The sequence below is a fragment of the Sturnira hondurensis genome, unplaced genomic scaffold (assembly GCF_014824575.4).
Source record: "Sturnira hondurensis isolate 20B ecotype Veracruz unplaced genomic scaffold, ASM1482457v3 Scaffold0000022, whole genome shotgun sequence".
NCBI lineage: Eukaryota > Metazoa > Chordata > Mammalia > Chiroptera > Phyllostomidae > Sturnira > Sturnira hondurensis.
Window position 1 is genome coordinate 6,783,721 of NW_028072653.1, and position 27,279 is coordinate 6,810,999.

Genomic DNA, 27,279 nt, shown 5'->3' on the forward strand with positions numbered 1-27,279 from the left:
TTTTGTTTTTTAAAGGAATTCCTACAGACCCCCTACAAACCCCCGAATCAGAAATTCTGGAGCACTTCCTGGCAGTGGGACAGTTGAGGACAGTCAGGCCTCTTAGGGCAGGCAGACCCCGCTCTCTGGACAGGGTCAGAGTTCTAGAAACTTCCTCCTGAGCTACATCCAGTCCCTCTGATGTTACTGGGTCATGGGGAGATCCAGGGGGCTACGCCAGGGGGCTGGGGACGAGGGTGGCCACCCCTAAAACTCGGGCAGGCTTTGTCTGCCCTGAGTCGCAGAAGTCCATTTTCATATATTAACAACTGATCAGTGTAGCCCTGTACAGCTCATTAAACATATCACTGCACAGCTATCATTGCTTCTGATGTGACCAAATTAAAGCTGTGGAAAATGAGATTTTTCCAGAGAAAAAAAAATGTCGAGTAAAAATCACGACGGTCAATAGTACATATTACAGAAAGCATGAAGGTGTGGCACAAGTGACTTGTGAATGGGAAACGCTTTGTCCCGGGTGACCCTTGAGGACCGGGGTGGCAGAGAGTTCCTCTGTCTGCCCTGGAATGTGGCTCATGGCCAGGGCTGAGGAAATCCGTGCTTAACGAACAAAGCTGAACTCTCAGCCTCTCTCATCAGGGCAGTGAGTTTGAATGGCAGTGGTACCCGTATCCCCAAATATTCGCACTCCTTTCCCATGTAGATCCGAGTAGCATATTAGCAGTAACTGGGTGGCTCCGATTCTCAGCCTCTCAGCCTTTGCTTTAAATGTCCTCTGTGCCAGCAAGCCATTACCCACTGTGTCCCCCTGCAGGAAAAGTAGCTGAAAGTGCTCAAAGTCAAGTGACTCAAGAATCAGGCGCTTTACCATGACCACCACAGGAGTCTGGGAGAGAGAGACTTCACACTCGTGCAGATTGGCTCCCAAACCATGTCCTCGTACTGTTCAATATTTACAGGGTCTGATTCCATCTCTCTGAACAGTTAAATAAGTGGCAATCTAGTTTCCAGTCCTCATAACTTTAATATTAATTGTGACTTTTACTAGGTTAAGAAATATTTTTGGTTTTGACCTCCAATGTGTATTTTTTCCCTTGCTACGTACATTCTTGGCCACTTGTAGTTCAATAGCCTTTCAAGTCACAATGTCTGGAGGAGGGGTTGAAAATATTTTTTATGTAGGCAGTAATAGCATAATGTGTTGAAGAGAGAGAAGCATTGTCTTCCAAAAGTGCAGAATAAGTTATTAGAATGTAATCTGTTTGCAGAAACAAGTTGTGTTCAATGGGTAGGTGTTCTCGTGCTTCAAATTAATATTTGTCCTTTAAAATAGCAGATGTTTAGCTGCGCACGTGGGCAGTCAACATGAGGAGGCACACGGTGGATGTTCCAAGTGAGGGGCTGAAAGACAGTGCGGCTTTCACGGCCAAGGCAAGCCCACCCCCTCCGCCTACCCCTTCCACTCTGTGCTGATGATTCCTTGGCATCTCAGATACACACTGCTGGGCCTCACTTCTCTGAGGCATCGAAGCTACATTTCCTAGCACAATAGAGCCTCTGTACTCAAACGGTGCTCCTCAGACCAGCAGCATCGTCTCCCGGGAGCCGGATGGGTACAGAATCCGACACCCCAGTCCACACCTCCTGGATCTGAACCTGCATTTTAGAAAAACCGTAGGTGACTCTTGTGTGCATTGAGGTCTGTGGACCCCTCATCCGGAGACTCTGAGGTCTGATCTCTTTATGGCGCTCATCACATTTTTCTTACTTATTTCTGTATTGTCCTTTTGCATGTGATTTTAAAGGGCAAGAATTGTCTTTTATTTTGTAGACCTATCTAGCTTAGAGGTGAATTTCTCAGATATAGTGATATTTAATCAGCCCCTGAATCTAGATACTCAGATTTTAACCACCAGGAAACTAGGCAAGCCAGAGAGAGACAAGGGGCTAATTCAGCAAAGTTCTCAATTTACTCCTCCTGACTCACTCCACAAATTATTGAACTCCTATGAGCCTCAGTTTCCTTGACTGTGAAATGCAGATCATCATAGCTACCCCATTGGTTCATTTTAAGGATCAAATGTGATCAAACCTATAGAGCAAGTAGCATGGTGCAAACGGGTTCACGATGCGTTCTCAAGACATGCTACCTCCTATTATATTATTAGTTAAGTTAGAAAATTCTATACGTATCAGAATCCCCCAAAGAATCTCCCCCACCACCACTTTGTCAGCTAACCTTACGGTGTCCAACCAGGGTTGAATCTGCTCGTGGGGTGTGGGGCGTGGCGTGGCAATGTCTGGAGGCATTTGACCACGCACTGGGGAGAAGGCGCCGTGGGCATCTAGCCCAGAGAGGATGCTGCTTTGTCCTACAGTGCCCAGGGCAGCCCCTGCCAACAACGCGTGATTGGGCCCCAAATGTCCGTAGTGTCAAGGTTGAGAAACCCTCTGTTAACACACAGAGGGACTGAGGTCATTAAAGTAATCTATTTCCCTTGAGGATTTAGAAACCCTGGTATGTTTACCCTCTCAAATATTAATGTTGAGCCCACCTGTCAGAATCCCTCAACTAGGAGCCAGGTCATTTCCTTGGGAACAGAACTACACTCTGGCAAACCTGATGCTGCCTGATTAACCTATTAAAGGTCATAAAACAATAACAATTACACTGCATATTTTCATTCTTTACTATCAAGGAGAGCTGGATTCTTTGAAATGTAAAACATCCTAAGTGAGAGAATAGTGCCTGCAATGCCCCCAGGAACACAAGGTCATTGTATAAAGAACACGGGTCCCTCTATTCATTTATTCCATTTCAGGATATATATATATATGCAGGGGGCTGCACATCTGGGGAGAGAGGAGGCCACTGAGGCTGGACTCAGACCCACAGTCCTGGGTCTGAGGTCCATCCAGGACTATGGTCCATAGTTCAAATAAATGCTGGAAATGGGGCAAAACAAGTGTCATTGCAGCTGGTAGAAGGATCAGCTGTGACATTCCTATCACTTGTTTCCTTGAGAAATGAGAGAGGCTTCCAGAGAATGTATTAATTTCCCAGGTAAGGCTGAAAACACAAAAGCCAGGAGTCCGAGAGCAGGCCCGCTTCCTACTGTGCACAGATTCTGCAAACATCAACCTACAGCTCATTGTTAAGAGTAAGTTTCTTTCCAAGAGTGAGACCACATTTATAGCATCTGTAATTAAGCTAGTGGAATTAAAAATATATATAACATCCCCCCACCAAAAATTGTGAAATAAATATTTGATATTGAAGAGGTTCAAATGCTGAAATACGTATTATGCACGAGAAGCACAAAAAAATATTGCCAAGGCTCAAGACCACCGTCAGCTCCGGGACCCTCTGGGCTGCAATAATAACTCTGCCGGAGGGGGGGAGTTGGTTTGGGAAAAGGCCAGGCATGACTAACTGAAGCCATTAAAAAGATGGTAGGTGGGGGACTTGCTTTGGGAAGGGCTACACGTTGCCAACAACTCTGGAAGGGGGAGCCACGGCAGTGAGCTAGCAAGGGCTCCTGGACATTTGGGGGGGTGGGTCACCATTCATCAGCGGGAATGTGCCGCTGTGCAATAGTGTCCAGCCATCTCCTTCCTGCATGCTTTGCTTTTTGGCAATTTTCATTTTTAGGAAAATTGAACATGGAGAGCTGTGTATTAAGAGCTCTAAGAAACCAACATCTTTTATTCCCCACTCAGGAGAATGTAGTTTGGCAAAGAGGCATTATTTCCCTTCGCAATAGAGTTTGCATGGCTGCTATAAACAATATAATTACTGAGCCAGATAATAAATAATTGCAGAACAACAGGGAAGAGGAGGTATGGGCAAGCAGGAAAATGGATGGTTTCCCATGAGATTTGCACAGTGATCGAGTTAGCGAGGCGGAGTCACCATCCCAGGTCACATCTGCGGGGCACTGAGGTCACTTATTGGCAATGCACCTGTGTGGCATGCCGGAGGCCAGGCCTTCCTGAGGTGGACTTTGTCACCAAGGGAAGTATTCACGTGGAGACCTGTGACTGGTGCCTGGCCAGCTCTGCTGTCAGTCCAGTCAGGTGCTGGCTTTTTAAAACATGGTGAAAAAGCTTTGCGATATACGTGTTCATGGAGTGTAGATGCTAATGCAGCACATCCCTGGGTGCACGCATGCGTCCTTTACCAGCGTTCTTCCGTGTGCGTCCTCAACCCTAATATTGATGTGGAAAGGCAAAGCCTCAGATAGTGCCCTGTTTATTATTAGGCTTTTTAAAAAATTGTTTTTTAATCAATATGTGAATATAGTGATTAGGCTTTTCTTGAAAAAGACACAAGCACATCAGAAACTTTTTCTTCCCCCCCCAAAAGACCAGTTATATCCTTTGTCCACATCTTCCTCCTGGTACCACTTGCCTTTTCAATGAGGGCAGGCTTGAAGAGCCTTCTTCTCTCCCCCTGGGCTCCTCCTTAGCTTTGCTAGGGTGGCAGTTCTGATGCGGAGTTGCCTGTCCTTGCTTTTGATCACACCTCTCACTACGTGCTGAAGAGACTCCCTGGTGAAATACGTTCCCAAGAACCTTCTTGACCTTCTCTTTTCCTTGACCACAAGGCTGCTTCTGTGCTCTGTCAAGTGACGATCCATAAATCTTTGTACGTTGCATCGATAGTGTGCCCTTCTAGGACTCTCCTCGCTCTCGGTGTTATCACCAAATGTGGCAAACAATCTGTAGCTCTGTCACCTGCTCCCAGCGGGGTTCATTTCTAACTTAGCAAATATTTATTCCGTTCACCCTGTGTGCCAGGCATGGTTCTAGGAGCTGGAGGTAACTGTACAAGTGAGTAGAGGCCAGACTTGCAGAACTGCCCAGCATACACATGGGCATTTGAGAAAGGGTACGTTACTCTTTTGTTTCAAGACATCGAGTTTCGGTATAGTTTGTTATTGAGCAATAAATAACTGATACCACCCTCTGCACACACACACACACATACTGATTATTTTCAATTCTGCAATCAGAGCAATTCTTTGTATAATATAAGCCACATAATCGTTGGCTCAAAACCCTCCAAAATCTTCCTTTCTTAACCCAGAGTTACAGCTAAATTCTTTCTAATGTTCTAAAGATTTGACATGCTCTGTCTTCTCCCTGGTTTACCAGATCTCAAATCCTACTAATTTCTCCTTGATTCCCTTCCCTTCAGCTACTCCTGCCTCTGCCTAGAATGATCTGCCACGTGAACGTGGGTTACTCTCTTGCCTCATTGGAGTGTTTTCCTCCCACGTCAGTTTTTTCTGACGTGGGAGGAAAACACTCCAATGAGGCGAGAGAGTCAGTTGGGTCAGGGAACCAGGAAAATGGCGGGGACTCTATTCCCCCATGGGATCATTCATCCTACAGGAGGCCCAAACAAGACTTCCTTTCATGGAGGTGGCATCCTTCCAACAGGGCAAGCCCCACTTTCCACGTACTGATCCTGCCTTTACTTGTATAAGGTTTGCGGATGTCCCATGGGCCAAAGCAAGTCATGAGAGCACGTTAGCGTGGGAGAGAGCTACATGAGAATACAGACACACGAAGGTAGGGTGCATTGGAAGTCCTTAGTGTAGCCGTCAGCCACAGGGGCCAAAAGCGGACCTCATAGAGGCACCTACAACCATCCAGAAAAGTAACGGTGACAAACTGCACCAGAGTGATGACAATAGGGGTTTTCCGAAGCGCCTATATTGCGAATATAGCCCGAAGGATGGTGGCCTTGTATTTATTCTCCTAAGTGACTAGGACCAGGCTATTAAGTTTCCAGGAACTGGCGATGTTCTTCTTATGTATGCGATGATATCACAAAAGAAGTACATGAGGTCAGGGATAGATCCCCTTTATTGGCAATAATTATTCAATGAGTTTTCTGAACACTTGAAAACTTAGCAATTCACTTAATGATGTGACTGTACACAACTCGCTGTCAATATCATCATCAGCTAATATTTATTGAGCATCCTCTGAGTACCTGGCATTGCACTCATAGCAACAGAGGTGAGCTGCATGAATTCTTCCAGCCAATGCAGGATTATTGAGTGGTTTATCGCCTCACTCTATGAATTGGGGCCCCAGCAGCCTCCAGAAAAGCATTCAGCTTCCAGAATACAGTGCCTTATTCCCCTGGAGTAGAGCTAGGTTTGGTGACTCCGACAGCATAGGGCAAGCCTTTGGTTCTCTGTGTTTATGAGCATGCTGATGCTTTCTTATTACACTTCGTACCACAGCCTGGGAGATACTAGTGTTGTTTAGTGGATACAGAAAGGAAGGCAGACAGTGGGCAAGTGGTTTAGCCCATGGCCCGCATTGAGGTGGTGGCAAATCTGGGAAATGAAATACAGTAACTTTTTCTACTGCACCACACTGCCTCTCAGTGGTGCATGTTATTCCCACCTCTCCCTCACGCTCATATGCAGTCCTGGAAACTCTACCAGAAGAGATTTAACTGGCATCTATGCTCTCGAAGGAAGTCCATGACACACTGTTCTTTGAGTCTGCACAGCCTAATCACTGGAGAAGTGGTTTGTTTGTGTTGGGTTGATTTTAAGTCCCTTATTACGGGGGATTTGTCAGCTGTTAAAATCACCACTTTTTTGTGTTAAATTCTCGTTGGAAAGATGCTGCTGCTTTCCGAGTGCATCTCAAGACTTGGAAGCCAGCACGTGAAATAAGCCCTCAAATTGGGATCCCTACTTTCATTTCGTTCTGGAAACAATGAATTCTGTGGCTACTGTTTTGACTGCTCATTCTTTCTGAGAGACTTCTACCTTTTTTTTCTATTCTAATGAAAGAGTTAAATTTGGAGCTAAGAAAGACTGTGAGTGCTGGGGGGGGGCAGTTTAAATGCAGAATTTATTTGTACATCTTGAAAGTAGCACCACTAAATGTCATGTACGCTGAGATGCACTTGAGTGTACACCCTCCAGAATGTCTGTTTGCTATAATTCCATCACATTACATATTTTAGTGCATATCTCTTCCTAGCAGCTTCCAGAGCTTTTCAGATATTCAGCCTCAGAAATTGCACTGTTTTATCCTGGATTTTACAAATAGCAACCAGATTATTGTAAAACAGAACTATCTGATAAGGAAGGCTGTGAATTGCTTTGGGGATTGTCATGAGTAAGCGTAGTGAAGAAACTGGCAAACACCGCAGCACGCTGGTTACTGTAAAAATAAAACCTGTAGCCACGAATGCATTTTTCCAATGAAGACGTTCAAGGCTGTAATCATTGTGCAACTGTGGTCGGGTGCTTTCAAAAGTCCGGTATTGAAAACCATCAGTAACAAGAACCGAACAGTCCACCAAAGCCTGTATCCAACTCAGTGGAGAGAAATTTCAATTCTTAGAGTTTCATTGAGGCTGACCCTATTGGGTCCATCATGAAAAGCAGAGGTGGACTGTTCTCTCTTGATTTGCTTTCTGTTTTGGTTTTTCACTTAAGGGAGTGTTCAAATCACTATGCAAAAGAGAAATGCAGACCAGACCAGACTGACTTCTGTTCAGCAGGCAAAAACCAAAATGCCAGAACATGGTAATCAATGTAAGTAATTTTATATGCAAAATAATTTGTTTTAATTGGCTAAACAAGATCTGATATAATTAAAATATTCAATAAACTAATTACAGAAAACTATGTCCCCAACCTTTAATCATATTATATGTTCATTGCAATTTTGGAAACAGATAGGAAAATGGACCTGAATTATCTCATCTTTACAAATAAGAAAGATACATGAAGGTTTTTATTGAAACTTCAGAGGTTATATCCTTTCTTTAATTTTCGAGGATTTCTCTTTCTTTTGAAAACCAGCAATTTATAAACAATTCAGATAGCTTAACTGTGCCCTGCATTCAGATAGAATCGCTGAAAGTGAGAAAAATCTTTCCTAGGAAAGCTCCTTTTGTCCAAGGAGTAAGACTTTTGAAGGGTGAGGTGTCTTCCCCAACGTGCTCTCCCATCACAGTCCCTAAGGAAAAGCTAGCCTCGAAGAATAGATGAGTGTATAAATCGGGCCTGAAATGACCAACCCCATAGACAAGACTCCATAGTATGGAACCCTCTCTCTAAGGATTAGTTGCCCATTGGACAACATAAGCTGACTTCCAACTACTGTGCGAATGATTAGGGGAAAATGGTATTCTTCCAGAGGGCAGTTGTTAGTTCTTTCTACTGGGAGGATCTCAATTTTTTGGAATGAATTAATTTGGGCACTAACTTGAACACTGGTTGACTTTGAGTATGTGTTCAAATATATATACACATACATACTACAGTAAATAAATGAATGGCCTACCATGCCACCTAAGGCCTTATTCTAACAGTTTTCTAAAGGCTGGGACTATATTATAAGCTCTTTCACATAATTTCTGAGTGATAGAGTTTTATATTCGTCCATACTTTCAGACTAAAAACCAAATCAACACACACACACACACACACACACACACGTGAAATACACAAACAAGTAAAGACACTTAGTTCCTACAAACTTGAGAAAACTTAAAATCTATGTGATAAGAGTGATCTAGAGATATTAGAAGAATAATAGGTCAGTAATACTATGAGATATCCAAAGGCAGGACAAGATTAACTTGAAAAATTATATGTAATAAAATATTTCAGGCAATAGGTGCTTTGAAATTGGAGTTAGCATTTACCATGAGCTCACATAACCTAGAAAAGATTCTTTGAGGATGAGAACATTTTATATCAAATAAGGGGTAGCACACATTTACAAACATGGGAAATAACATGTGGAGGTAGCAGAGTGCAAAATGCTTGTGGATATTTACAAACCAATTGGATGGGAATGTTAAAAATTGGTAGAAATCGGTTTAGGCAAAATTGGGAGTGATTTCATTCACTCATCCTTTTATCAAACATGTATACTGAACATCTACTGTATGGTAAACACCGCTCCACATACGAGGACTATAGCAGCGAAAACCAACATATGCTGACATCATGAAGTGTACGCAAATATCAAAAGACTGGCTTAGTGTTCAATACCATTGATCACCCTGCACCGGGTGCACAGGGCATGTCTCTTGTTAGCTGTATTGCCTTCAGCTGTGCATGGATAGGCAGATGTATAGATGTAGAAAATAGAAATAGATAAAAGTAATTATATATATAATAAGTCAATTGTTATATATATATATATGTGTGTGTGTGTGTGTGTGTGTATGACAAATCAATTTGTTGAAAACCCAATAACATTATCACCATATACACCCAAATGCATAATATTGGCTGACTGAATACTTTATGGTCTTCCAGGTCATTATAGCATTGTACGGATTTAGCTAAGAAGAAAATAAATGGGAATATAATTATTTTATTTGTTTTAAAAGAAATATGTGAAGGTGGTTGAACATTGTGGGTATTTGGTCATTTCTACCCAGCCTCAAATGGGTGACTTTCAGCTAATAACCTCCACTTTCCCCTGCATGTTGCAGGCAGCCTAAGGGGCCCATCTTTAAGCAGAATATAATTGCCAACTATGAGGATCTTAATCATATCGATAAGTATCACTTGTTACAGCTTTTTTTTTGGCACACAATGTCATTCATTGATCCACGTGCCTCATTCATATGTAATGTTTGTCTTTTATATTATTTTGTCTAATCACAATGGCTCTCATAGAAGGGGTGACGAAAGCATTTCCTTAAAGAACAGTGTGGCTGAATTTAAATACGGTTAAAAACTTCAATCCCCATGAGCATAGATGAGCAGGGAGTCAACAAATATTTACTGAGTTGGCAAGCCACTTGGTTTAAAGATTTATAGAAGATAGTAAGATGCAGAGATGTTTAAACATGAATAGCACTCTCGTTTAGTCTGCAAGGTAATTGGAAGACTAGGGCACCAACCGGAAAACCAAACAATAGCAAACCAGTATGGTGTGGGCTAAGTCGTAAATGATCAGTGTGGATAAAAATAACTGGAAGGCAGAAAGAGAAGCGTTCATACCCTGGCATTGACATCCGCTCCTGTGACATTGGGTAAATTAATTTTAGCGAACATCAGTTTCATCTTCTGCAAAATGGTTCTACTAACAACCATTAATGGGTTGTTGAGAGGTTTAGAAATTAGGGGCGATGATAAATTCCTGTCATCTAATAAGCACTTACATTATTTCTGACTACCCTCTGTTGTGTAGATGCTAGCTATAGCCCAGCTCTCATTTTACATCTATTCGCTAATTAAATTGTTATGACAATATTTTACAGAAGAGGGAAGTGAGGTTGAAAGAGGACTGGGATTTGGCCAGTGTCCCACAGTTGGGAAGCAAATGTCTGGGTCAGGATTTAGACCCAGGAAGAATTCCAAAGCTAAGCACTTGAGTAGCTACTATGATTAAAATAATGTCATCGAGTACATGTAGGGAGGTCAAGAAAGTCTTTGTGGAGGGCAGGTAACTTGTCTGGTCTTAGATAAAGGGAGAAGGAAAACAAGTCAACTTTGTTGTGATGAAGCAGAAGAGAACATTCCAGAGAGAACTGGGAAAGTGTGCAAGGCTTTGGAAGGGATGTGTATGCACGAGGCCAGGGGAGGTGACAGAATACATGTTTGCATGGGTAGGTGTGTGTGTCAAAGAAAAGAGGCAATTCAATGTGATGCCAAGAAACCTGCATTTTGGTGCCTACAGAATGGTGAGCCTTTGAGAACTTCTTTCTTGTAAAAACTTATATTTCCTTAGAATAAAAAAAATCACTCATTACAGATTTTTTTTTATATTTTATCTATTTATCTTTAGAGGGGAAGGGAAGGTGAGAGGAAGGAAACATCAATGTATGGTTGCTTCTGGTGCATCCCCTGCAGGGAACTGACCCCTGCCGGAAACTGGCCTGCAACCCAAGCATGTGCCCTGACTGGGAATCGAACCGCGATTGTCTGGTTCGCAGGCCCGCGCTCAATCCACTGAGCTACACCAGCCAGGGCTTCATTACAGATTTTTAAAGGGTGACAACAACCACAAAAATAATTGCCAGAAAAGTAACATGACCTTCTTTATTATCGGCCTGCCATACCTTTATAATGCTTGTTCCTCCTTTTTTTTTTCTGCCTGCTCTTTGTGTCTTGAGATGATAATAATGCTTACAACCACTTTTGAACCTTTGAAGATTTTTAAGCTGACTTATAAGATAATGAAATAGAATAGACTTTTCAACGGACCAATCAATAACTATTGGGAATAGATGTCAATTCAGAGTGGTATTTTAAGAGGGTTATCCTGGCTTGTGAAGGGTGAATTGGAAAAGAAAAGAAAACCTCTTAAAATGGCTGTTTTCAATCACTGTAGCGCAACAAACAAGACGCTAATAATAAAGTATTGGTTTGCCAAACACTAGCTGCTTTATCCATTAGAACAGATTCAAGGTCATTCCTAGAGGAACGCCACGCTCCTTCACTTCAATTCCAAGTGCTTTCTCTCGGGTGGGAAGGTGGTGGTGTTACACTCTCGTTTGGCCTTTGGCAGGACCCTAGGGATGTCGCCAGTGGAGTGGGTGCCTCATTTCATCACCTTTCGTGTGTTTGGGGACAGAAGAGAATGGAGAAGCGCTACATTCAAGGATCATTGCAGTAGACCAAGCAAACACGCCCTGGTGTTAGAAGGTATTAGGAGTCTTGAAATGAAACAATAGCCTTAAGAGTCTTGGGGCAGTTGTATTTGATACTTATTGATAATTGCTTGAGAGACAAAGGAGCCCTGAATGACTCAAGGTGTGTATACACTCCCCACAGGTGAGGAAACTGGGAGAAACAGCCTGCTTTTTGAAGGTGATAAAATATCGTCTATCTGAGCTTTGAAAACCAAATCTGGTGGGAAGATTTCGTAATAATAGGAGTTGACATTTATAAAGTACTTTCTGTGTGCTAAGAAAGGAATTCTCATTAGCACAGACATTAGTTTTACCTGATGGTGCCCTCCCCATAAGACAGGTAATACGGTGACACCCATTTTTAAGTTGAAACAGCCACAGAGAGGCAAACATAATTTGGCCAAGGTCACACAGCAGGTTGGCGGTGCAGCAAGGATTCCGTCCCGGGGAAGCATGCTCCCCAGAACGGCAGCTGACCGCTGCGTATGCCACGGTGTCAGCACACAGACCTAAAGCCCTCCCACATCGAAGTAACTCTTATAAAAATCAGATTCTAGCAAGGAATATTAATGCCATTTGGACCACCATTGGCACCCCAGTATAATCAGATAGCTCCCCCATAAAATATCTTAAAAAGAAATCATATATATCAGCCTATAAATGATGCCCACCCAGGGTGCCTACCTCCTCAGTAAGGAAGTGATAAAAATAAGCAACAACACTGATAGCCATTTATAGCTTTTCAACCTCTCTCTTCGTCGCCTTGATCTCTTTCCCTCTTGCCTTGACAATGTTGTTCTGATCCCGTTCAATAAGCCCCAGGCCCCTTCCCCACTTTTATTGCACAGAAATAGTTGTATTCTTGGAACTGGGTCTCTATTTGTATTGGCAGAAAATTCTCAGTCGGCTTACTCCCTTGTACGGAGTGAATTCTAACTCTACAGCCTGTATCAATAATATCATTTAGAGGAGGCTGCCTCCAAAAGACCCTGAGAAATGTCTGCAGAGAATTCCAGATTTCCTGGGGCACCCCTTCCTATTGCCAAAACCACAAAAGGCATCCTCCTATTGCCAAACCACAAAAATTATGACATGTTGAATTTAACAAGAATAAGCAATCCCTCTTTGGATACAGCAGTGTGGCCAGGGTGGAGGAGGAAAGTCTTATTCCTGGACCGCTTCTTATTCTGTGTCTGGCAGCTCACAGAGAAACTCCTAGATTCCAGATGCCCAGGGTCCGTTGTTATATTGTTGAGACATGCCGCATTTGAAGTGAAATAAGTGGGTGGTATTTTTTTTTTTAGTTTTTTTTTTCAAAATAATATCTGTTATCAGGAGGACACATGGATTCACCTTTCATTATCAAAGTTGCTTCATTTTGAAAAAATGGTCAGGGTAAAGCCTGGGTGTCGCCCCCTCCCGCCGGCTCACTACCACCATAGTGCAGGTTACCAAAGAAAGCAAGCAGTTATTTTCACCAGTGCCTTAACTTATACCACACACTTCACCTTGGAATCAACAATTTCCATCCTTATAAAAGAGGTCACTTAGGGAATTTGACTGTGAAATCCTAGCCCCCACGAGGCAGGGGATGGGCAGCAATGGAACAGGGCTGGTGAAATACCATGTGAAACCATTCGAATTTGGAGTCCAGTCCCTTTTGACTGTTTTAAAAATGGAACCTACTATAAAATGAATGGTATGGGAAAGCAGAAGGATGCAGAGAAAGCTGCAGAAATAGTGACTCAGAAACTCCTTTCCAGGACTCAGGAAGCAGGCCTGTTGGCACATTTGTAGGGGAACCAGGAAGAATCTAGGTTTGCACCTTCCCGGTAGCCTCTTGTCCGAGGCCTTTCCTGCAAACACCTTGCCCGCCCTTTTATTTTGCCTTTGTTAATAAAACTAATGGAGGGAAGGCACCTTTCAAACTTTAACCGGGCAACACGGGTTTTGCAAGTGCTCATATCTTGGCGTAGGCTTTTTCTTTTAAAGACCATTATTGAGGCAAAGCACTTGTTTCTTCTTTTGTTTACCCGTGGCAGTTTGTCAGCAGTTATGATAAGTAGAGTTCCATCTGCCAGTTAAACTACGTTGCAAATTGCTGTAGAAATTAGCAGCTTTCATTTTTGCCTACATAAATAAATATGCAGAATAAATTGCACTTAAACACATCCCCGAAAAATCACAGGTACACCGCACAGTTCAATGCCAATCAGACAAAACTAGGGACACGCTGCGATTATCTCAGTTTTCAAACCTGGAAGATACACGAGCATGTTTCTAAATGAGAGAGGCAGTGTATCGTGCTCGCCGAGATAAAAACAGAAGCTGCCAGACACCGCTCTGTGGCTTTATTCTCAGAATCCTTTGCCTGAAACCCGCTCTGTCTTTTGCCTTTTGCCCGTGTTTCTCTCCCTCCCTCTCTCTCTCTTTCTCTCTCCCTCTCTCTCTCCCTCTTTCTCTCTCCCTCTCTCTCTCTCCCTCTCTCTCCCTCTCCTTTTCCTCTCTCTCCTCTCTCCTCCTTGTCTTTCCCTCGCTCATTGTTCTCTCTCTCCTCCTGCTTTCTGATGCACACACGTTGTCACATTCCATTGACTCTCCCCTCTTCTCTGTTCTTACACTCAAGCCTAGCGGTGCTTTCGCCAGGCAGCGGCAGCCTCTCCTGCGAGTTTGTCATGTGTGCAGCTCAGTTTGATCGAGCGTTCCTTTTCTGCCTTTTCACTCTTACAAAAGATTAAAAGGTGGCGTCACATTGCTCCCCTGTTCCTTCCCGCAGGAGGGACTTAAAAGGGACAACAAAAACTAATCACTTTCAGTAAGCATTTTCTGGCTGGGGAAAGGAGAAAAAAAAAAGGGATAAAAAAAAAAAAGGCGGGGGGGTGGGTGGGTGGGGGTGGATTTAGTGGTGTAATTTGAGACCGGTGGTGAGGAGTGGGGCGAGCTAGAGATGCTGCACGCCGCTAACGAGGGAAGGAAGCCTTCAGCTGAGACAGGTAAGAGCGCCCATGGAAGGGTTTGACCGAGTGGCTTAGTTAAATCTCTGTTTTCACCCGTTTTGTAATTGAGAAAGGCATCCGCGGCTGAAGCCGATTTTTCAGTCGGCTTCCTTTTGTTTAACATAGAAAGTACCTGTATTAATTTTGACGAATTAGAGCATGCAGCAAATTCAATTGAAAATAGATTTGTATAGTAAATGCATTTATACTGAATGATTTCACCTCCGTTTTATTTAAGGAGAGGGATGAGAAAGATGCTCTTGATCAGAATAGCACTTTGCGTTACGTTAAATTCTAAACAGCTAACGGGAAAATAAAATAATCCAATTGATCCTGCTTTTGAACTCCGGGACGTAAACCCTGGGAGAGAGCTGGCATTTGAAATTTTGCTTCCAACCCAACTTCTGATGCGTTGTAATAATTTTTCACCGGAGGTTTAAGCAAGGGTAGAGTTTATTTAAGTCTAGCTGCTGGGGTGTGTTTGGCTTGGATCTTCTGGGTGAAGCACTGCTTATACATATATATCTCCCTAACCTGTGTCAGGTGGGTGTTTCATAGATGGAGATTAAGTGCTGTCCCAAATGAAATATAAAGTTAAAACATCAGGCGAGGGCATGTTTCAGGAAAGGATCCAGTAAATAATTGGAATAGCTAAATTATGACAGTTTGAAATGGGAGTTACCTTTGGAGGTGCTGTTTTAGGAGCTTCCTTGGATTTTAAGTGGCTCGGTAATGAAGGAGAATAATTATCGGTCTCAGATCCGAACTTTGCACCAGGACCCTCGATACAGAATGCCGGTGGACGTGCACTGTAGGCGGCTTTTAGGGATCTGTCCCTTTTGTGCGCTGTGAATGAGAGTTGTGGATTATATTTGATGGCATTTCTCCTTTAAAGAGCGTTGGGATGAAGCTTAAAAGGCTCACATCTATTTTCACATTGAACAAACACCAAATGCAGTATACTGTAGTCTCCTAGCACCTGATTCTTTGTGGCTGCTGCTGTTTTTAAAGTTTTGATCAATTTGTTTTTAGCCCGAGCCTTTGCTGATATTGTGTTCATTTCCTCTGCTTCTAAAATGTATTGCTGGCATGAATGAACTGAGATTTGAGAATGCAAAAAAAAAAAAAATTGTTTTAATTAGCCAGCGTTGTTACTTAAGGATAACAGACATCCAAATTATATCCAGCTTTTGAGCAAGGGTGTCACCTGAAATGTTTGAATTAATTTTTAGATGGTTATTTTTTGGAGGTGGGAGTCTGCCTGGGTATTAAAAGTAATTCTGTGCAAAGATTGTTCTCTGGAATGAGGTACAGAAAGGTGTCCCCACAAGGTTTGGTCCCAGGGAGAACTGCATGGTTGAGCTCAGCGGTCGTGGATGAGAGGATGTTTTATATACGTATTTGGTGATAAGATTCGATTTTCCCTCGAGTTTCTAAGCCGGACTGGTTCCTCCACACCGTGCTCCTGCGTGCTTCGTGTTAGCCAGACCATCCATCTGAAGGCGTGTTGTGCGGGCAGCCCGTGAATCCGATTTTATAAGGACATCGGGGGCTGCTGAATTGGGGGGGAGTGGGCGCCAAACAGAATATGGGTCTCATCGTGCATCATCGTCGAGAGATAATCTCCAGTGGAAGTTCCGTGGGGACCCTTCGTTTTTCTAACATGGTTTGAAGAGCAGAACAAGGTGTGGACAGGGACCGGAAACTGCCCTGGACTGGGGTCACCACGCTGCTGATGGCTTAGTGAGGTTAAAAAAAAAAAACCTCAGCACATACTTTCCTTGTTATCAACTTACGAAACTTTGCAGAATCTTAAAGGAGTAATTCTCCAATTCAACCCCTGTTTTGACCTAGCTTTCTTGCGTAAAACCTTCTCTTCGACTTTCGGCATGCCGAACCCCCGAGTACTGTTAGGGTGCCGCCAATAATGACAATGGTTTCTTAAATCAGGGACCAGTGTTGAGAAGACGGGCCAGGGGAAATTACGTCGACTGTGTCTTGTATGCATTTTGTTAATGCAGGTGACTTCTTCAAGGTGAGGAGAGGAGAGATTTTTAGTTGTATGTAGGCTGGCTGTTTGTATCACTGAATCGCTGACCTCCCACAGGTCTAACTCAAACTAGAGCAGGCAGAAATCATTCAACTGACAACTGGGTGGTAGTTTAGTGTGCACTTTTTAAGCAGATGGTAACCCAAACGATCCATACGCAAACTATCTGATTCATATAAATAGCATTTTTCTGACTTTTCCAGTAGATGTTGCTGCAGAGCAAAGAAAAGATTATTTTTTATGGGAAATAAAGAAATGCAGTAGACTTATACAAACCAGTGAAAAAGATCCTTCTCCCCAAACTATGCTGGTAGCAGTTTTGCATAATTTGCTAATTAATGAATTATGTTGAATCATTACCTTTTATGATGTTCTATACAAGAAAACTATTAAAACCTAGTTAGATTTTTTTTAAGTATGGAATTTTTCTCTTTAGTCCCTATATAAAATGTCTGTTTGCTGTTTCCCATTTAAAAAAAAAAAAGAAACTCAAGTTAACTGCACATTGCTATTCAGAACATTTCATCCCTGAATGCTAAAACCCTTTAACATGCAAATATGATGTCAGAGGAAGAATTGAAATAGAACACCCTGAGAAGAGTAATGATCAAACGCATTATAAAAATATGCACCAGTTGCCAACATGTAATGAAATATTAAGAAATTAAAAGCATGCAACCTCTAAAGTAATAGAATTTCATTGCTCTGAGACTGTTTTCCCACTGAATATTAAGTGCTTAATAGGTCTATCCGTAAAAAAACAATCCAAACCCTCCATGGTTTGTCAGTGAAGTTCTTTCATTATATGATTGTGAAAAATTAGCCCAATAGGATTTTCCTCAGTCTAGGAAATGTAATTAACATTGGATAGTAAGTGCCAGATTGCCAAAGCCAAAGCCACCAGGCTTGATGGAGAGAAGAGGAATTCAGAGAGCATCAGTGTGCTAGGAGCCGGGGGGACCACGCTGAAACCGCCCTGCTGGTAATCACTCTGATAAAATGACAAAGACGTCCCAGAGGAGCCTGGGATTCTGGTACCCAGACACGGACTGATGCAATTTCAGGCAACCAATGACCTCTATCTTTGGGAATATTTATTTTTGGAAATGATCAGTTAACCATTTTCAGCTGTGAGAGAGAGAAGTGTATGTATATATATATATATATTTCCCCAATGCAAGGGGACCCTGGATACAATGAAGGCAGTTGCAGATAGGAGCAAGGTACAAGCTATGAGGTGGAGCTTTTGGTTTGTACTATGAACAGGCCAAGCTCTTTGCTGGCAGATTTTTCTTTTACATGGAAGCCCTTCTTTGTCGGTGTTTATTCCTGAGGTGTGAAAGGCTCCATGGGATGTTTCGACTTAACACCCATTCATATCTCTTTTCTGGCAGGGGGGAAAAAAAGCTAACATTTAGTAGGCATGAGTGTCAACTATCCTTATTTCGTAATTAGCACTAGCAATCCACTAGGGGGAGGGCCTTGCTTTTTTTTGTTGTTTGTTTGTTTGTTTTTGCTTTGATTCAAATTTATTTTTTTGTTCTTGACCCATAGTGGTTATGTCTGTTCTTGTTGTCTTTAAGTAAGAAAAGGTTGATAATTTGGGGAGAGTTTTGGTTTCCTTTCTGGTTTGTTTGCTACTCACTTTGGGGGCTCTCTCTTTTCATTGTTGCTGTCAAGCCCTCACTACACCCAACGCACTGTGGGTTAAACAGGACAAATCACACCTCTAACAAGAACAAGGACAAAAATGCCTGCCTCTCTCTGAGACCCTTAGGAAGACGGAAGAAATGAACCACACCCAGAGGATGGCCCACAGAGTTAAAATGTACAGGGGTCCTAAATCTTTTCTTAGGAGAGCTTAAGAGGAAAGGTCACTGTAGGTCAAGGGGCTCCTGAGGGTAGCAGCCTTCGAATTAGGAGTTAAACGTGAAAATGCAGTTGAATCCTGAGGAGCAAGATCTGAAGGATCGCGGGGAACTTCCCCCCAAAAGAATGACCAATGCCAGTATGATGGAAGGCCTTGAATCTCAGGTCAAGGGGTTTAATAGGCACTGGGAGGATGTGATCTGGAAGCTTCTAGAGGTGTTCCCTTGGTGTGGGAGAGAGGAGGGAGTGGGATGGTGGGTCTCTATTATGCCCTCCACCCACCCAGAAGATGCTGAAATGCCTGTGTAGGGGCCATCTGCTCTCTTATTGAACTGTGGCCTTAAGGAGCCAGTGTTATGAATGGGGTATTGCTTTACCTTTTAGGGATGTTGTTTTTAAAAAAAAAAACACAGGGAGAACCGCCAGTGTAGAGGCTGGGAGCCAGTGAATAGTCCATTGTGTGAGCCCGAGCATGGGTGGAAGGTTGAGGAATACTGTGGAGGGGAGGGAGTGCGGCTGCAGGAAACACCTTCCTATTATAATTATTGCAATTTCTTGTGTGTACTGTAGATGTCATGGCCTCATTAGGCAAGGATTTTGTGTCTATGCATTTGTTTTCATAAGAAAAACCTTCACCATTTGTCAGAGCTGAGACTTGTGGTTTAGAACATGTGGTGTTTCCTTCCACTGTTTGGATGCAGTTCTTTAGTGTTCCGATCACCTCCCGATTTCTGACATTGCTCGGGATGGATTTTTATGATCTTTCAGGGTTTTCATGGCTTTGAAAAGGTACCTACTTTATTTGTTAGGATTAGTTGCCTCCCTGAATTGTCCGTGTGTCAGTTACTTTCAAAACCCTTGACTAACTTCCCGTGAACTCTTACCTGCCCCGGGTATTTGACTGACGAGCTCAGCTGGGCAGACTTCCCTAACTATACAATGGAAGTGTATGCTAACGTATAAAATATTTTCTTGCATTCAGTGGACTTCATCATGAANGATCACCTCCCGATTTCTGACATTGCTCGGGATGGATTTTTATGATCTTTCAGGGTTTTCATGGCTTTGAAAAGGTACCTACTTTATTTGTTAGGATTAGTTGCCTCCCTGAATTGTCCGTGTGTCAGTTACTTTCAAAACCCTTGACTAACTTCCCGTGAACGCGTACGTGCCCCGGGTATTTGACTGACGAGCTCAGCTGGGCAGACTTCCCTAACTATACAATGGAAGTTTATGCTAACGTATAAAATATTTTCTTGCATTCAGTGGACTTCATCATGAAAAGGAACAAATATGTGAGCATGATCAAGGAAGCGGAGTACCATTCTTTTCCTCAGAATTCAGCTTAACCGGCACATTCATGCCGACGGTTACCAACGGCACCTGGAAACCGGGCTATTAATGAGTGTCTTGTCCTCCAGTTACTTTAATCTAATTTTTTTCCATTTACCTTTTCCAAGCTTTTCATCTTCCCACCCTTTTAATACCTTCAGAGATGGGGGGCTGCCCATGACATTCACACTTGACATTATCAAACACAAAAGGCATCATTCATGCACTTGACTGCATTACAATGCAAGGGAAAAAATAGATCCCAAAGGCATAGAAATTATTGTTTCATACCTTGAACGTAGGTGGATATTTTTTTTTCCTGTTTCCCCCAGCCTGCCTTATTTGACTGATTTGCATCTGTGTGTGTGCAGCAGGTTCTAAAAACCCTGAAAAAATCAGCGCTCGCAAATCCAATAACGCATACACATCCTCATGTTCCCTGGAAGAATGTATATAAATACAATGGAAAGTTACAGCTCTATTATTATCGGTTGTTCGCTAGCCACTAACCACGGTAGGTGCAGCATTGATGTTGAGCTTTTGCACTGAAGCTGTCTTTCCAACACGAACTCAGATTCTTACGACTGCCAGACAGCTATGGCCAAATCTTTTCCTGACTCAGACCCCTGTGGTCATTGTAGGAACCCCATTAGTGTTGGGTAGACCAGGAATCTATTGAATTCATAGCAGTCCTGTCCATGTTTGTTTACCCATGAAATCTGTGTGTATGTGTGTGTGAGTGTGGTGTTGGGGTGTGAGAGTCTTAAAGTTAATAGAAATCTATGTCCCTCTCTTTGCTTACTAACCTGAGCCTTCTGTTCAAAGGCAACTCCCCGCCCCCCCACCAATATGTAAGACAACATTTGTGGGCTGAACAAATAGTGTTATCAGATTGTGGTGAATTGCTTCAGGAGTATTACATCATGCATCGAGACCATGTGTGCGGGAAAGCACTGTAAAACAGCCAGCTACATGCTATCCTACAGGTTTAATATACTTCTGCAGCCTTGTACTTGGGAAGGATTTCTGTAATTGGAGACAATCTAGCAAGAAGAACTTCTTAAGCCATCGGAGGCTGAAATACAAGTTTTTGAGAGATGTGACTTTATAGGCTTGAAACTGAATGGATTACAAATTTCTCTTAAGTGGGCCGAATCATAATTGCATATGTAGTGCAGTCCTGATTATCCAGGGTTTGAATTTCCAGCCTGGGGATTACCCAGATCTCTTCTCTGATGCCCTGTCTTCTCTCTAACTACCTGCTGTGAATCATTTCCCTAACCACTGGCACCTCTGCGAATGGTGGGGAAGGGTGTGTTTGAGCAGCCGAATCCAACCACCGAATATCATCCTTTAGAAGAGCTAATTATGTGAAAAGTCTGTGTGGCTAGGTGTTTGCAACTGTTCACTAAAATTAACTGACTGCATTTCAGTTTGGGGTGGGAGGGGTCTCTTTCCACTTAACCAATGATGTTTTACTGTAGCTGGTAAGATGCCGAAATTTAACCCATATATTTAAGAGGCAAAAACTGAATCAACCAGCGTGAGTGATGCTAAGTCATTGGTTCCATTGTTCTCCATTATACGGTTCCCCTCTTCTACACCCAGACCAACTACCATTTTGAATTACCTGGTTGGATAGGGAGCCTAGCTGGAATTTATAAGGCCACTTGGAATCAAGCCAGTGGGCTTTGTGCAGGTTGTCAGGGTTCTAGTATGAAGTGCAAAAGTGGGTGATTGGTGCCCAAACCCCACTTGGTTAATCCCCAACACCATTACTGCCTTATTTTCATCATTAGCCAACTGCCAGTCAAACTTGAAGAATTATTCGTATGTAGGACTTGACCCCCGGAGGCCCTCAGAGGAGTTCAAAGCGTCTCAGATACCAGAATTCGGCCGAGGTGGCGAAAGGAGTCCCTCGGTGATATTTCTGTTTTATGTACTACATTACTGTTTAAATTCTCACTTAGAATGTGAACGGAAGACGGTTGGTCATTATACCATATGGTCAACTCATCTCTACATTGAAAAACCTCAAGAACCTTTCTTTCTAATAAGCACGGTTTGAATCTAGGGATGGGATGATATATGGGATCACGAGGCTAGAGGGGCCGGGGAGGCTGTGCCCCCAGAGTAGCCCTGGACGTGCCCAGTCCCCTTCGAAGTCTGCAGAGCAGCAATCTGAGTTCCATAGACTAGATACCGTGACAGAATCAGAATTTGGTTTCCTCTCCTCTTCTCATACGTCAGTTGGACATTTTCAAAATCTTGTAGTTACACCCGCCACTTTGTAACAATGTCTTATCAGATAATGCCCTGTTCTCTCATACTGTCCTTCTGTGGCAGACATGTCTGTTAACAGCTGGATCCACTTTGAGGTGCCTAATGAAACTTTACATGATGTGTCTATTTCTAAACTTGTTATAGGAGTGATCAAATATGTACTAGGTAACATAGTTGACAGAAATACACCAAAAGACAGAAAAGCATTATCATTCTTTTGATACCAAAAATATTATTTTAGCGTGAGATTACAATTGAGTTTATTAGAAAGATATTTACTGGAAATTTTTAAGTGTTGGGTTGCAGTTGAGGATGTAGTAATGACCAGTCATTTTAAATCCATATTTTAGGTGAAAAATATAAGCAGTAATATAGAACACAAAATTGAAAATAGAACACCTTGGCAATTATTAGAAAAATCATTGCTAAATCTCGTCACAAATTCTGTATATGTAGAAAAATGCCTCTTTGTAGTTATATGTGTGTGCATGTTTATACACACACATGTATGTACATATACATATATACCTATGTGGTTACTCTAAACATGTAGGTGTATATTTCTACCTATACTTCTGTATATAAATCATTACCTGTGTCTCCATCTAGAGGGGGAGAGAGGGAGGATGGGTATGTTCCTAGAAAGATACAATGTGGCTCTGTTCCTGGGAAAGTCCTGTGTTTTTTTCCCAGCCGACATTACTTTCCCACAACCTTATACACAGTGTGCCCGGCATAGGAATGTGAAGGCAAACTATGCATGTAATTCTTAATGAGTTCATGAGCAAGTCCTGAATGAGAAGTTAGTTTAATGTTGCACATTTTACTCATAGACGTATTTAACAACTGAAACATTGAGAGAGAGAGAGGGAGAAATGCAAGGGTTACAAAGCCATCTGAGAGCCCTTTCTAGGTACCCCTGCCCTTGACCTGCTTTTCCTGGACAGGAGGAGGACTGAAAAAGAAACGGAACAAGTACAGTTTGGGGGGAAAAGATTGTCCCATAAAGTGATGTTGTCCCAACCGAAAATAAATCTGGCTTTATGGGAAAACTGGGCCAGTGTGTCCGGATTCTCCATTACCCCGTATGGCTGGCAAGTCACAAACCACAGACAGAGTCAGTTTGGCGTTTTCCAGGGTTTCCTACACAAGCGAGAACACTGGGTAAATGCTGTCAGCATGATGAATACTGAAGGTGTGCGCATAAGCTGTTCTTTGAAAGTGTATGTAAACAGTTTGGGCATGTTTTTCTCAGATGAAATGGGCTCGTATGATTAAGACCCTTTTTTTTCTCAATCTGTATGGCATTTGCAACCTCCGTGTTTTAGGGGCTTATGAGCACTCATCAGAGGTGATTTATATACGTGCACACACAGTCTCTAGAGGTCAGTAGAATATAAGAAGTGGGCATTCACATCTAGACGAGACTTTGGGACTCTGGAGACCATGTTTCAAATGGCAAAATCATGATAGTCAACCAGCGACATTAGGAACTAAAATTATTCATCAGTGTTATGCACAAAAGTCATGTCATTCTTGTTCCTGAAATGAATCTAATCTATTTGTTTTAAGCAAATTTCAGATGAGTGAACATTTGCATGGCAAGAACCTTGACAGAAACCCAAGCTATAATTACTTTATTATGGTTTATTGTAAGACTGTGATTTCCAGAACCTTCTCTGAAGATATTTTTAATGTTACTAGAGCAAAACAGTAAATTGTTATTAAATACTTGACTGTTACATCCAAAACACTGTTTCTGTTTTAGCTGTCAGCTTGGCCTTCCCAACTCTTAGAAATGAATGATTTCATGATTTATATGTTGCCATTCTATTTGTTCTTATGAACTACGTGTCTGATGTGGGGAAATGTGTTAGGCAATGGTGATTTATTTTATGTATAAAGCTAGAATTGTTGACAGTTTAGCAAATTGCCTCTCGGTTGAGCACGCTTATCGAGTTTTTCTCCAGAAAAGTCAGGTACAAAGGTGTAGAAGATGATGGCATGTGGTTATGAACTGTTTGATCCCGGCACTGGGGGTGTGCCTTACACACCAGCTCTCGCGAACGAAGACAGGGCAGCAGGACTGAGGGTTTCCTCAGAAGTTGGGAAGAAATGACGATCGCTTCCGTCGAGGTCACATGCCGCTGTGTCTTAGAAGTTCAAATGTCCTGCACATGTTAGTGTCACTCGCACTTAGAACTAACCTTTCAATAACCTGTCCCCATATTTGTCTAATTGTGCCATAATGGGCTGCATTTTGGGCTCAGCTTCCTCCCCCGTGAGTCCCAATCCAGGGGTTGTGAACACAAATGCCTAGGGGATCAGTCATAAATGAGACCCTAGAAGGTGATGGGGGGCAGTGAAGAAGGCATTGCTGTGTCACACTCACACGTACATACACACTCACGCGATCTGTGCTGCCTAAACAGAGAGACCAACAAACAAAACACCTGCTGAGCATTTTTCAAGATTGAGCACATGGAGTATTTAAAAAAGAAAAAACCAACATCTTTAGGCTTAGAGTGCCTTCTGTCGTCACCAAGAGTACCTAAAGATACCCAATAGATACTGAATAAATATTGATGGAGCCCTTCTAATGAACAATCTACTTACTTTGCTGCCGGATGATTAAATGAGGAAGATCTGATATATTGCCTGTGCTCAGAGGGTTTGCAGTGTGAGCGGAGGCCACACCTGTCACGTCCCTGCTTCTGTGCCCCGACATCCGCTCTCTCCAGTTTCTTCATTCTGCCTTCCAGTTCTGGCAACTTTGGTACCTGTGCCTTTGAAAATGCTCTTTCTTTTTCTTTCAGTCCTCATCTGAGGAAATGTTTATTGAATTTTTTTAAAAAGATGTTATTTATTTATTTTGGGTCAGAGGGGAAGGGAGGGAGAGAAACATCAATATGTGGTTGCCTCTTGCGTGCCCCCCTGCCGGGGACCTGGCCTGCAACCAGGCTTGTGTCCTGCCTGGGAATCGACCCTTTAGTTTACAGGCTGGCACTCAGTCCACTGAGCCACACCTGCTAGGGGGCTATTTATTAATTTTTGAGAGTGAGGAAGGGAGAGAGAGCAAGAGAGAGAAAGATCAATGTGAGAGAAATGCGAATTGGTTGCCCTTCCGTATGTGCCCAGACCGAGACTTGAACCCACAACCTTTTAGTGTACGTGAAGCTGCTCCAACCAACAAGGCAACCCAACCAGGGCTCAAATGCTCATTTTTCTTGTCTCCTTCCAACACTCCTGTTGGCCTCTGGCTACCTCCTATTTATTCTTTAGGTCTCAGTTTAAATGCTGCTTCCTCCCAGAAGTTTTCTTAGACTTCTCTCTCCCTAAGTCTAAATTAGAAGCTCCCACTCAAAATATTTTGACCCTATAACAAAGTGTGTACCTTATTATAACACTGTTATCAATTTATCTAACTGCCTGTTTAATTGTCCACTTAAGCTTTTCAGCTTAGCGAGAGCAGGTATCACATGGTCTAGCTTGTTGCCTGCTATATCGTGATGCCTAGGAACATATCCGGCAGCATAACACGTATTGAACCAGTATGGTAACTCTTGAAGGAATGTTGAAATACATAAACAATCCCAGTGCATTGATAAATTGAAAAGGAGATATCCCATCTCCAAGAAACTGGGAAGGATTAAAATCTCGTGTAGGCTCATGTCTTACTCAAGATGACGTTCCAAGTAGCCGTGGGGGTTCTTTTCCGCTACCCCTCCTTGTCCATTATTGACCTTGAAACCAATCCAGGTCTCTAAGGAGCAGAACAGAACCATCTTCCTGGTTAAAACGGGTTGTACACTTTTTAGTTGTGGTTTTCTCCTCAGCCTCTGCTCGTGTTATTTACCATGGTTGGTAGACCTGTATTTTTAGTGGAGGCTTAAAAGTGGGTCTCCCACTCTCCTCTCTTGTGATTGGGCTTTAGGATATGAAATCTTGGCTCTGAGGACCGCCTACCAAGACCATGGATTCTGAGTGATGCTACCAAGAATGTGAATTGAGTGTTTACCCAAGACGAGGCCCTCTGTGAGGAGTGGGAGATCCAGAAATGATGATGCACAAAAATATATATTGATTTATTTTTAGTTGGGTCAAGGGGACGTAGGTCATTTTCCATGAGGATCTTCTCCCCCCAAATCATACTTTTCTGCTGCCTTTTCCAGCTTTCCTTCTTAAATGTTCGAATACGGTCTTTGAGGTCTCTGGTTGGATACTATGAAGCGAGCCCTGGGTGCTTGTAATTGAAAGATGCTGACAGGTGTCAGTTTTCGTTTTAAACACCCTGAAACTTACGTTTGCATTTCTTTGTTTTTCTTTTCTTTTTTTTTTTTTTTTTACAATGGACTAAAGATGGTTCATTCAGTAAATAGTGTTGGGAAAACCAGACAGCTATGTGTAGAACAATGAAACTAGACCACCTTCCCATACCAAACACAAGAATAAATTCAAATGGATGGAAGACCCAAACGTTAGACACAAATCCACAGAAATCCTATCAGAAAACATAGGCAGCAAAATCTCAGATATTTCTTGTTTTATTTTATTTTAATGGTTGCTCAAGTACAGTTTTCTGTCTTTCCCTCCCATCCCAGCTCACAGAGAACAGGCTGGCAGTGTTGTTGCATTCCTACCACCTGCTTTCTGAGATCCCTGCGTTGATCGTCCTTCTCCACAGTTGGACACGTTAGATGACTGAGTAGCTTCTGGGACAGGCCATCGAGAGAGCACCCCACTTTACCTCTGTTCCCAGTGGACTGTTGCAATAATTCTCAGCCGAGAATTATTCCCACAGCACCCTCGGCTATAGTTTTAAGAACAGATTTGGAATTAAGGAGAAGACAACTTTAATCTTTCATGATTTTGACTCAGCTGCATTCCAGACATTACTGCCTTTTATTTTACAAAGGTGTGATAAGTTTGGTGAGACGGAGGAGGAGTACAGCGGAAAGAGCATTTGGATAGGGTATCTTCCTCTTATTCCTCTAAATTGCCTTCTTCACTCATCATCTAATCCCGCGCTCACTGTCGTTTATTTCTGGGATTATCAAAAGGAGAGAGTGAATATTTTATGGGGGGGGGCCACCCAAAATGGAATT